The 12,960-nt window shown below is 44.3% G+C and overlaps 1 protein-coding gene and 2 non-coding genes across 3 annotated transcripts in view; 2 read left to right on the top strand and 1 right to left on the bottom strand.

Annotated features, from left to right (window-relative positions):
• Positions 1–12,960, bottom strand: part of LOC140219011 (arylsulfatase B-like) — an 85,342-nt gene that overhangs the window by 61,096 nt on the left and 11,286 nt on the right. The window lies entirely within an intron of this gene.
• Positions 986–1,058, top strand: TRNAV-AAC (transfer RNA valine (anticodon AAC)). Its single transcript has one exon. It is a non-coding gene; the product is annotated as a tRNA-Val (tRNA).
• TRNAV-AAC (transfer RNA valine (anticodon AAC)) lies at positions 1,373–1,445 on the top strand. Its single transcript has one exon. It is a non-coding gene; the product is annotated as a tRNA-Val (tRNA).

Consider the following 12,960-nt stretch of genomic DNA (forward strand, 5'->3'; position numbering starts at 1 on the left):
TGTTAGTGAAGGTGGGCTGGGCTTAGTACATCTTTATGTGCGGCAAATAGTGTCTCGTTTCTTCTTTTTTTCGCGATACGTTGCATCCTATAATTCGGTCATACATGCAAGTCGCACTTGTTAATGCGTTACCTGATTTAGTTGTTTCTTCAAATTGTTCTTCGCGTTTATGCTTGTGGGGGTTCACGCAAGAAGTTTACTTGGCGGTTCGTTTCCTGACAGTTCGGTTTTCCACTGAATACTTGTACTAGATCTGTGTCGCGTAAAACGTTATACAAAGATTTACTGTCCACGCTATTTCCGCCTCCATTTTACCGATCACTATACATTAAATGGCCAGGCCACGATGTACTAAAGCGAGTTCGAAAAATGTATTTATCCCCTTGCTTCAAATCATTCTTTTATAAACTTCATAGTGAAACCATACCGGTAAAAACATGGCTACAAAAAAAAAAGGTATCTTTGTTTCTTCTGTTAACTGTCGCCTTTGTGATGTACCAGAGACAATTGAACATTGTTTTATTAGCTGCACTGGCGCCATCCTATTTTGGGATGTCCTCCAACGAACTTTAAAGAAAGACTGAGATTAACGCTCATACTGTGTGATACCTGCTACCAACCTCTGATAATAGTGCACCTTTCGATATGCTTTTTCCCATGGGAATGCACAGTTTGTGGAAAACGCGAATGATGGACCGAAACGCCGAAACGGTGGTACCTACAAAGGTACATTTTATCCAAATTTCACTACACGTACCTAAAACATGTTTATGATGGACTCGATATACAACCGGACTGGTAGCCTATTTTGGTGAGGTGCTTACCCTTACCACCCTTCAAAAGTGAAACCAACGTTTCTACTCACAGTACGAACGCTGCCTTTTCTGTGTGTGACTTTCATTGTGCCCTCCATTCTCCGACTATACAGAACAGGTGAATGTCGGGTTGAATGCTACTATAATAAATACCATTCAAGAAAAAAATTGTGCTTGTGGTGTAGAGGTTATCACATCCGCCTAACACGCGGAAGGTTCCAGGTTCGATTCCTGGCAGGCACAAACTTTTTGCTTCAAGCACGTGTTGAAGGCGACGCTTTTATTTAACCCGTTTTTGTAGCGACCGACAGAACGTGCCATCAGGATCTCGGGAATAAATATATCGAAGAATTATGAAAACGGTAGCCATACATCCGAAACTGTCTAATGTCCTGAGCTGTGCACCGCAGAGTAGCATATTCTAACGCCCCTCGAGTGGCCTCACCCGCGAAAAAACTGACTGTAGGGCACGTGATGTGGGCTCATCCACGTAAAAGGTCGCAGTAGCAGGTTTGTGGCTGGATGTATGTGTTACAAATTCACCTTATCCCGCCGCTGTGCCTGTGGTGTAGTGGTTATCACATCCGCCTAACACGCGGAAGGTCCCAGGTTCGATCCCTGACAGGGACACACTTTTTGCTTCAAGCACGTGTTGAAGGCGACGCTTTTATTTAACACTTTTTTGTGGCGACCGACAGAACGTGCCGTCAGCATCTCGAGAATAAGGATATCGAAGAATTATGAAAACGCTAGTGATACATCCGAAACTGCCTAGTGTCCTGAGCTGTGCACCGCAGAGTAGCATATTCTAACGCCCCTCGAGTAGCCTCACCTGCGAGAAAACTGACTGTAGGGCACGTGAAGTGGCCTCATCCACGTAAGTGGTCGTAGTAACAGGTTTAGGGCTGGATGTCTCTGTAACAGCGACGCTCATCACCAAGTGAACGACTACAAGGCTGTTGCAGCAAATACTGACGAGTACTCGCTCGGACTAGTGCACCCTGTATCTCTGAGTGTACATTGTGAGTCAAGTAGAACGTGATGATGTTGATAGAGACATATGTATCACAGAAGTTGAAAGAACCATTGCTTCGCTAGCTAAAGGCAATACTCCTGGTCCTGATGACTTGAGTGCAGAATTTAATCAGTGCTTTTGCGCTATATTGGCTCCCTTTCTGTTTAAAGTGTATGAAGAAGCTTACAGGATTGGATACACAGTACTTATCCCAAAAATCAGGGATGCAACTAAATTGCAGAAAGTTGAAGGATATTGCCTCGTATCACTTTGCAACGTGGATTATAATATATGGCGAAGAAATTAGCGAGTCGCCTTCAAGACCTAATTCGATCAGTGGTGGGAGACCATCAAACATGTGACATTAGAGGAAGATCAATCCAGATAAATATGCACGTTTCGCGATCTGTGCTAGAGTGCGTAGCCGAAAGTGTAGGTCAGGTCGCAATAGTTCAGGTTGCTTTGTATAATAGGTTCACGGGGCGAAAGTAGGGGGATAGCGCAGAATTGATGCCACACAAAACAAAGCAAGGACGAACACTGCGCTGACTTACAACTTATGTTATTTTTTGACAGGTGGGCATATATATACCTTGACAGTCAAAATATATATGAAGGAAAATAAGATTAACACGACATGATACACGTATCCCTATCTCTCGTCAACCTACATCATCGAATTACGTCACAAGCGCGTGCTGTATTATCTGTGAGTCGAAAAACTGAGTTATTTTTTGGAGAGGGTCAGAGAAGGCACACTAACACAATTTTCTTTTGGGCGTGCTATTTCCGCGGTTTCAATTATTCGGTTAGTTCTTCTTCATTTATTTTTTGCTATAACGTTTGTTCCTGAAAAGATTGGAGTGCAACCACAATCCCTGTAGTGGAGACCTAAATGGCCACTAATCGCTGTGTGTACGTTGTAGTTATGCTCTTTTAATCTCTCGTTTATGCATCTGCGTGTTTGTCCAACATGTCAAAAAATAAAATCAGTTGTAAGTCAACGCCGTATTCGTCCTTTCTTCGTATTTGTTCCGTCAAGTTTGCGCTGTCCCCCTACTTTCGCACTATGAATCGACTATAGCCCAAGCCACAAGCCTAGCAAGCTTTATTTCTAGTACACTGGGCCATTTTAACTGTTTTCAAGTGGATGCCTCTTTTCTTGTCACTCTCAACGCCATTGGTGTGTGCCGTGCACGAACCCTATCCTACTAATTAAGGATGAAGCGGCTGCCTTCAAAAGTGTTGCTGCTTTTTGGCGGCTTCAGGCAATCACAAGGGTATGGAACGAGAATCTGCTATATTCTGAGACCTGAGTGGAAAAGGCAGGCGATATTCTACAAGGACTGCTTGTATCTGCTCTTTCATGAACGAACTTCACAGCCCTAACCAGGATGGAAGTGGAGGGACTTCAGCAGCCTGGCGGATTCGACGGCAGGGTTGGCTGCGAACATTTTCGGAACTTCGAGCCTCTGCACCTAAGGTTCAAAAAGCCAAGAATGACAACGTCAAAACCGTGGGCCACGTGACACTTCTCGACCGCGTACAGCGTGTCTTAGCCAGAAGGCCAAAGTTCGCCGTCAAACTTGAAAAGGCTTTGCCCGAGCTGCTCAGCTTGGTGAGACAAGTGTTTGCACTGGCTGCGGAAACAGAGGCTGAGAGGTGTGTGTCCGAAGATGTGGACGTTCTCGCGAAGTGTAGACAGAACAACAGTGATATACCAGTCAGACAAACGGGATAATTTTGAGAACTAATTCGCTATTCCTGTTACGCTCGGATAAGGAAGCAGGTTTTCTTAGTTTTAAAGGAAAGCTTGTTTAAATCAAAAGCTGAAGAAACAATTTTATCGGCTTTCACGTTACGAAGAAAAGTTCCCCGGCAGTAAGTAAAGGCACAGGCTAAAAAGTTATGTAAATATTAAATGTGGACGGTTTAGTTAAATCCGTAGACAAAAGCAAACGTACAAACCTGCATATGTTTTTCAGCGCGAAAACCCACAAACTAGGCATTCCGCTAAGGGTACTTGTGTCAGAAAACGGTACGTGGCAAAAAAACATGTTTTTGCAGATAAAACTTCAACCTATTACAAATAAATGGCCCGTTCCTTGTGCGGAAATCTGAAGATGTCATCGCTTTTTCAGACAAATGCTAAGACAAAAGCTATATGGCATGCTCACTCGACATTAGGCGGTTGTATTACTCTTTGCCACATGGTAAACTTCTGTCCTGTATTGAAGATTGCATAGACAAGTACGGTTTCGTTGCTTTTCGGAATGGTACAGGCTTGGCAGTACAAAGCTTTTTTAGAGCTTTTAACGATGCATGTACTTAAACTCGACATTTACGACATGGGATGATAAGCTTTACATTCAGACTAACGGTCCCTGCGCTGGCTCTTGCATAGCGTCAATTTTGAGCGACCTTAGCACATCTTGATAGCCGACTGCATGACCAACTACAAATTTCAAAATTAACCAACATCTTTCGTTGCGTTGATGATTATCTATAATCTTCAACACAGGCTAAGCGGGCCTCAAATTATTAATGATTCAGACTCTGAATCAATTCCGTGAATGTTCTTAAACCACTTAACTTTTGAATTACCCGTGGAAAGATCCATCAGATGTTTAAATCTGATGTTTAAATTTTTGAAAACTCACATTTGGTGGGCGTACGAGCCACGTGTCAGCATGCCGCTTCTTCCATTCGAGTCGGCCCATTCAAAACTCGTAAAAAGGCCTATAGCAACAATGTGTTTCACGAATGCCTTAAACAAATCATGTTTTCACTCGATGACAGACAGCTTTAGCGAGCAGATAGACCGTCTTCAGATAGCGGGGTATCCGAAGCAGCTTCTGATGCACTGACAAACAAACGACGAAAACCCAGCCTTCGAAGACGCGTACGCAAGAAGAGAGAAAATGGCAACCACACCCGTTTTTCTTTTCGAACCAAGTGTTTCATTAAACTATGTTGCTAGTCCCAGCGTGTGTGGTTGTCTTTTTCTCTCTTCTTGTGTACGCGTCTTCGAAGGTTGGGTTTTGGTTGTTTGTCTGTCAATCTATGTACCAACAGGCCCAGTACCAGACTCTTCTGCGTTATGTTTCTAATGTCCGTAGCAGAATCGGTTCTAAAAAAGTTAAAAATGTAACCACAGGACAGCCAAGCAGCATTAGAACGCAACATGAAAGAAAAAATAACCTTGATACCTTACATGCGTTGGTCAGCGCATAATTTGAAAAAAGGGAAACGCGCCGACATAAATGTTGTATTTTCTGCTCCTAAAAACTTTGCGCAATATATTGGAAAGTAAACAAAACAGCAAGGGAGCCACAATCATGCTCTAGATGGCATGAAAATCGCTTCGTAAAACAATGTATTGAGGGTGTTGTCTATTTGGTCCCGCTGTCCTGTGGAAAGAAACATGTAGGACAGACAAGTAAATGCATAAATGAGAGATTAAGAGTATAACTACAACGTACACAAAGCGATTAGTGGCCATCTAGGTCTCCAATGCACGGATTGTGGTTGCACTCCAATATTTTCAGGAACAAATTTTATAGCAAAAACGAAATAAAAAAGGACTAGAGAAATAACGGAAGCCGCGGGAATATCACGCCTAAAAGAAAATTGTGTTAGTGTGCCTTCTCTGACTCTCTCCGAAAAAGAAGTCGATTTTTCGACTCACAGATAATACAACACGTGCTTGTGACACACGTCGATGACGTAGTTTGACGAGGGATAGGGATAAGGTTATCATCTTAGGTTAATCTTATTTTTCGTATATGTTTTTGACTGTCAAGGTATATATATATGCCCACATATGTCAAAAGATAAAATTAGTTGTAAGTAAACGCCGTGTTCGTACTTTTCTTCGTCTTGTGTAACATCAATTTTGCGCTGTCCCCCTATTCTCGCCGTTCAGGTTGATTTGGCAAAATCATTTGATAAAGTTAATCACTACTTCTTGTTTCGTGTGTTAGAGCACACAAACATTGGATCTCTTCTTTTTAAAGCCATCACCATCTATTATGCTAATGGCACAATAAGGCTAATAGTTAATGGTTGTCTATCCGAATCTATCTACCTCAGGGCATTGGTAAGGCAAGGTTGTCCCTTGTCCCCTCTATTATTCGCTTTGTACGTGGAACCGCTTTGTGCCCGAATTCTGAAGGCTCATACCTTTCACGGGTTCAAATTGTTATCCAACGAGGTCCGGGCACTTGCTTATGGAGATGACATAGCCGCCTTCTGTGTTGACAACTGTAGAGGCTGCCCTTGCCATACACAAGCGTTTTGCTCAGCTCTTGGTGCACAGTAAACTTTGAGAAGAGTTCAGGGTTTTGGTTAGGTCTAAGGTGTACGAGGCCAACTTACTTCTCAGGTATTCAGTGGAGGCAAGACTTCAAGTACTTAGGTGTACCCATCTCTCGATACCGCAATAGTAATCTTCACTGGTCACCGGAAGTTGCACAACTACAAAGTAAGGTTAGCAAATGGCAGAGGCGGCAGTTGTCCATATTTAGCCGAGCTGAAGCTTGCAATGTGTTCCTAACAGCTCGACTTATATACGTCCTGAAGGTATTACAATGCTTGCGGCTTAGGCTGCAGGCTTTGCATCGTGTGTTTGCTACCTATGTATGGAGCTGACGTGATCAGGCCATGTGGTGTGATAACCTTTTGTTTTCCTTTTGAGAGTAGGGGTCTTGGCCTAGTTCACCTTTTTGTTAGGCAACTTGTCTTCAGGTTATTCTTCTTTCGTGAAGCGAACAGTCCGTTTCTAAGAGAGATGTTACAACTTCAATTAATCAATTACCTTCAAGAAATAATTGTGCGGTCATCTGTCAGAGATGCACCAACGGCTACTTGGGGCTTCTTGAAAGAAGTTGTTGAAGGCTTTCACTTTCTAAAGGCTCGCTTTAGTATGGATTACATTTTCACTGCCTCTCGCAAAGAAATTTCTGCTGCATTCATGGACACATTGTTTCCTGTTCCCCATTATCGTGCGCTTTATTTGGAATGATCATTTCTCCAGAGATCAAAACTTTTTTCTTTAAGTTACATTGAGCAACCTTTCCTGTGTAAACCTGGTTAGAAAAAAAAAGGGTTGTTTCGTGCTGCGGTCGACAAACTGCCGTTTGTGTCCACATGCTGAAATATATGGCCACTGTTTTGTAGATTGTAGGGATGCCGTGTTCTTCCGGGACATTCTCCAAAGAACACCTAAAAGATATTAAGATATCACACCATACACAATCCGTTTCCAGCCTTTTAAATTAAATTATGGGGTTTTACGTGCCAAAACCACTTTCTGATTATGAGGCACGCCGTAGTGGAGGACTCCGGAAATTTCGACCACCTGGGGTTCTTTAACGTGCACCTAAATCTAAGCACACGTGTTTTTTTTTTTTTCGCATTTCGCGTTTCCAGCCTTTTAAAGATCCCTGTGACCCACCACATGACATGTTCATGGTACTTGGCCTACATAACCTTTCGCGCAGTAGAATGTCTGACAGGCACACTGAACCACCGCGAAGCACTGCGTCGTTTTTTCGGGAATCTGCTGCCTACGTTCGTAGTGTATACGCTGCACAAGAAACAGCGCCGGAATGGATGCTTTTATTGGACGCTTGCACGTACTTGCCTGACTTTTGAATGAGTTTTCAGTTACCTTAAATTTCTGCACCGCATTGTTTTTTTTTTTCTTCTCAAGATCTTGCTCCCATTTATTCAAGGAAGAAATGATGTGTTTGTGGCACAGTTTTTTTTGTGTGTGTGCATTTTTTTCAATTTTTGGGTTTTAACCACGATTTGAGAATGAGGCGGGCCGTAGTGGAGGACTCCAGATTAATTTAGACCATCAGGGGATGTTTAACGTGCCCCCAATTCACGGGACACGGGGCGTTTTTGCATTTCGCCCCCATCGAAATGCGGCCACCGCTGCCGGGTTTGATCCCGCGATCTCTAGCTTAGCCGCGCAACACTACAGCTGCTAAGCCACCGCGGCGGGTCTTTTTTTTTTCTTTTTCGTCCTTACCGGAAAAATATGCCCTTAGAGAAGTTCCAGCAAAAATATGTCGAATAATTACGAAAAAAGCCTGTAATATATCTGAAACTGCCGGATATACCCTGGGCTGCCCACCACGGCGTAGCACATAATAGCAGTGCTCAAGTACTTTGATCCGTAGACATAGCGACCGTGCGGCATTTTCGGTCATCATCTACAGTAGCATTCGTGACTACAACCGGAAACTGTGAGTGTAATGTTGTGGTTACCATGTCATTCAAAGTAAAAAAGAAACTAGTGTTGACGTTCGCCTACAACGCAGTTTTGTCAGGGTGGAATACGCATAGAGAAGTTGGGTTTCTTATAATAAACTTTGTTTACTGTTTGAACTTATTCTTCTTTACTACTTTTAAGATACATGATTTCAGGAAATTATGGGCAGGAAAGGTCTGTTTTTGAAGGTTTCATTGCTCGGCGAGTCATCGAAGCGGAGCTTTCCTTTCATATTTTTCTGCTTTGTGCTGCTGATCGATTGTGTTAGTGGTATCATGCACGTTCGGCTGATCCAACACCAGTCTGCTTCTTTCAGTGCGACTATATGCCTTTCCTTGGATTTAATATCGCGTGACTAATGAAAAATAACAAACAAAAATAAATAGACAAATATAGCACAGCTAAATGTGTTTCGAGTTGCATGTACTTCATATACGATATGAAGCTACCCTCCAAATCTGAATTAGCAACGAAGATTCGGCATAACAACGTAACCAGAGAGAAGAACGTTCTGGAAAGAATGCTGCTTTACGTTTGCCTATAGCATGGCATAGTGTGCTACTTCGCTGACAAGGATGACAGATGACGCGTACATACATAATACACTCGCAGAAGCATATACACTGAGCACAGCGGAAATTAACTAGAATAGCTGACCGAGGCCATAGTCCTAGAAAAAGACCAAGAGTGCAAAGCATACCAGCGCAGTATCCTTACAGTTGTGGCTACGGCTGAAAGGGATAAAAACGGCTTTACAGAAATCAAGCTTCTTATTTATACATCCAAGTTTACAGGACTTCAGGTAGCTTTCTTTAGATTCTCTGGTTTTTTGTCTTTATGAAGCACAGATAATTCTTGCGCTATGCGACATGAGCCATAAAGTATTGCGCCTGTGTTCACGAAACAATTTGTACGTCAGAACATTGTTTCTTGAACTGCGGGGCACGGACCGAAAGTCCTGGAAAGAGTGCTGTTATACAGGCGTGTCCTTGACGCGAATCTTAAATCTATACATCGATAAAAGCGTCTGGTGATCGGTTGGCGACGATATATCTGTTTGAAGACACTCCTTTCATTCATATTAAACTGAAAAACATAAGTATGTGCTATGATGTTCAAACGCGCTCCAGAGGTATGACATCAGTTCCAACGTCGGTGGCAGGCATGTTATCACATTTCTCTGTGCGGCATGTAATGGGCGCGTGTAACGTATACAAATCGCTTCCAATGTAGCCTATAGCTGGCGAGTTGAAATGTCACATTCGTTCAGTGCACTGGCGTAACGAGGTGGAGGGGGCTATACTCCCCCCCCCCCCAAATGGGCATGAATAGGGTGAACAGACAATTATGAGAGCCCATTTCAAGAGGCGCAAGCCGATTATATTGTATGTAATAAGATCGCAGAAATTTTCGAGGGCCTTATAGCTTTGTTCCCGGCCGATGTCGAGGCGTTCTCGAAGTGAACACACAACTTCATCTATGTTGCCGCTCCCCCCAGGCGCGTATGCCTATGAAAGGCATATAGTGATTACGGGAGCGGAGAGAAAGAAAAACTTAATTGAAAGGAAATCGACAAACACGCCAGAAAAGCAGTCTGAAGAAAGCGTAAATTAAAAAAAAAGATAATGATAACTTTATAGTTCTCTTGAGAACGACCAGCCCCTGTTTTCTGCCTGTCACCGGCTGAGCACACAAAGTGTACCACTGATAAGATCCTCTGTGGATATGAGATGCGCAGTCTGATCTTGCTGCTTGCAGAAACGTGTGCTGCTTGCAAGCATATGTGAGGTGTGGACAGAGCGTCAACAAAAAAAAGTTTCAGCTGTAGAACCCTCCTTCCCTGAATCCAATTAAGACCGTTATATGGGTAGGACCGCAATGTTTAGTGCGCCACTTTCGAAGAGAAAAGTAGGAGAAAGGTGCTGCCCGGCGCCTGTAGCAGCAGAACATTGTGGCCTCACCCAAGGTGCGCCTCTCCATCATTCCAGATTGTGTTATCCATAACTATTGATGGAGGATCATTGCTAAAAAGTACACACAGAGAGAAAGAGGAGGCGAGGACGTGCTTAAAACTTGCGGGCAATATCGCTACCCACCAGGCAGTCGTGTTGCCGAGGAGCTTCTCATTTCTAGTACTTAACCTTAACCGAATCGTCGAGCGCGCTGCACAGAAGAAAAGCATTCCGAAAATATTGCAATATTGCTAGGAAACGCATATTGAGCACCCTCTCCCCCTTGTTCTTCTTTCCTTTGTCTGTGACATTTATTATGTAAATAAACTTGAGGAGAGCTTGCTGCTGGGCCAGTTGGTACACCTTGCTAATTAAGAATCAAAACTGCGCAAAAAACGGGGACAGGAAAGACAGACGGAACTCTGATTTGCGCGTGGGAAACTATATCAAGGATGTGGGTATACAAGGTCAGGGAAGCTAAGAAACAGCCACAACAAACAAGGTGTGAGACTGGGCTAGTTGCTGATCCATGATGTGCACAGCGCGACGGCAGATAAAGGACGGAAAGGCACAACGGAGACCAAGCGCTGTCTTCCAACTAAAGTTTATTTTCGTGAAACACATATATACATACGCTCACGTGATCAAAATCGCAACTGACGAAGCATGCTTGGCAAAACAAAAAGAACACTTATTATCTCTACGTAGATTAGCACAGCGCACCACATCCTGCGCATTGCAGGTAAACGAGTTCCTTTTTGGATAACGCGACAGAAAGTTTCCTGTCACAATTGCCTTGAGCAATAGCGGCGTCTTCAGTTATCAACCTGGTGCTACGTACCGATTGCGTGATTAGCAATAATTCTTTTTTTTCTAATAACGAAGCGCAGCCACATTGGCTACAATGTAAAGCGAGGAATCCCTCTCTCCTTTATTGCACTTTCAGACTGCGTTCCTGTAATCTTGGTTCAATTACACGGAACATAGAACTTACCACGAGTGAAAGCTTCCCCGCTTACGCCATTACCAACGGCACATTTAGCTCTAACACATTGGTTCAGCTCTAAGCAGATTTAAACGTGCACAAAAAATGTTTGTAAAGTTGATTCCACAATCGTAACGCCCAGCGGAAAATGTGGGGCATCATTCCACTCTGGCTTCTGCTTTTGCTACTATGACCCTGTCTGGTCTCACGAGAACCTATATTTTCGATAAAGCTCTTCCGTTTGAAGCAGATTTAAATGTGAAACGAGAAAAGTTTCCAAAGTTTTATTTTGCAGTTTATGCAATAGCTGATCTAAATTCACATGGGTACATCTCTCCCCTCCTCTCGTTTTGCATGCCTCTATCTTTCTGCCCCATATATGAGGTCTGTCCAAAAGTCTATGCAATGAGTCAGTAAAAAAAAGTCACCGACGATTACGATACTCCCTAATGCGAATTTCGAGCGCAACTGTTTAGGTGTTCTGAATTCGCGATGTATTGTGGCAAAGAATTTCATTATGAACGACAGGGTCCTCTCGGCGGCGGCGCTGAGCCATTGCTCGGGCAGCTCCTTTAGCAGCAACGGCAGGCGATGCATTTCCACCGGTTCTGTCACTCATTGTTCAGAAATAAAGCATGAACACGGGAAGCCGTGGCTCGCGCAGAGCGCATTCTCTAGCGGCGGCGGCGCAGGCGAAGTAGCGCATGCGCAATTGGTCCACCCATGCCAGTGATTTGTTTCCATATATGGTGTCGGCGGGCGCGCTCGCCGCATGCGTGGTGGCCGCCGTCAAGCACGTCTCGTGCTGCACTCCGACTTCCTCCTCACCCTTTCGCCAAACTTTCCTCCGCTTTCCTCCCAAGGTTTCCGCTGCACCCTCCTCCTCCGCTTTCCTCCTCGCACTTTCTTCTCTTTCGTCATCTTTCATCCACCGCTGCCCTCTGCGTTGGCTCTTTCATCGTTCGCTCGGTTACGAGGGTCAACGCCGACACGACTGCTGTATTAACGCTATAGCGTTAAGAGCCCCGTGTCGCAGAAAATCCGGCGTCGGCGTCCAGCGTCCGGTGTCGCTCTGGCAAAAATATTTTCGAACCACCAGGCCCTCCATGTCGCGCAAGGAAGTTACTGAACTAATTGACTTTTTCTCTACCGTACACAGACCGGCCACGGCGTCCGCCATTTGCTCGCGCCGGCGCGCGAATATCTGCGAGGCCACGGAACAGCGCGCCCGCTTCCCTCAAACACTTCCATATAGCGCTCGCCTCCGCCGCATTAGCTAGAGATTTTGTGGCGAATGGACGTGCTTTTCGGGGCTCCGTGGCGGCGACGATATCATAAGTTCTTGTGCATGCTTTGAGCTTGCTTCTGTTTTTGATTTGCGGTTTTCTTTAGCCTTTGAATAATAATTGGGTAGTTCTCTTTCTTTTTCTCTCTTTTCGTGTACGCGGGTGTGTTTTCGTGTACATTTGTTTTTGCAGGATAGTCAGAGGTCCTCTCGCGCCACACGCTTCAACACGTGCAACCGGGAGGGTCGTTAAGTCCTTATAGCCTTTAAATAGAAGCTTGGAAGTGGCAAGACTAATAGTTATTAGTGGTTTTATTGTGTCTGTTTTGGTAGGAAAGTGAAAGCGTGGCCACGTGGTTGAACACGTGTGAAAACGTGTGAACACGTGTGAAAGTCTCTACGCCATTGATTGCTTTTAAAACATTGGTGAGATTACTTTGCGACATTTTAAGGATTTAGCTCCTGTGCGTATCGGTTTTTGCTAGAAGGCACGTGCTCTGCATTATTATAGTATCTGCATTAGAAAAAGCCGTGCAATACATGGCAAGAAAGCCGCGAAAGCGGGCAGTGTGCGGGGGGTCCCTCAAGGCAGATGAGGGGCGGATGAGAATAAAGAGGGAGTCGAGTC

The sequence above is a fragment of the Dermacentor andersoni genome, chromosome 1, assembly GCF_023375885.2.
Source record: "Dermacentor andersoni chromosome 1, qqDerAnde1_hic_scaffold, whole genome shotgun sequence".
In the NCBI taxonomy this organism is placed as follows: domain Eukaryota; kingdom Metazoa; phylum Arthropoda; class Arachnida; order Ixodida; family Ixodidae; genus Dermacentor; species Dermacentor andersoni.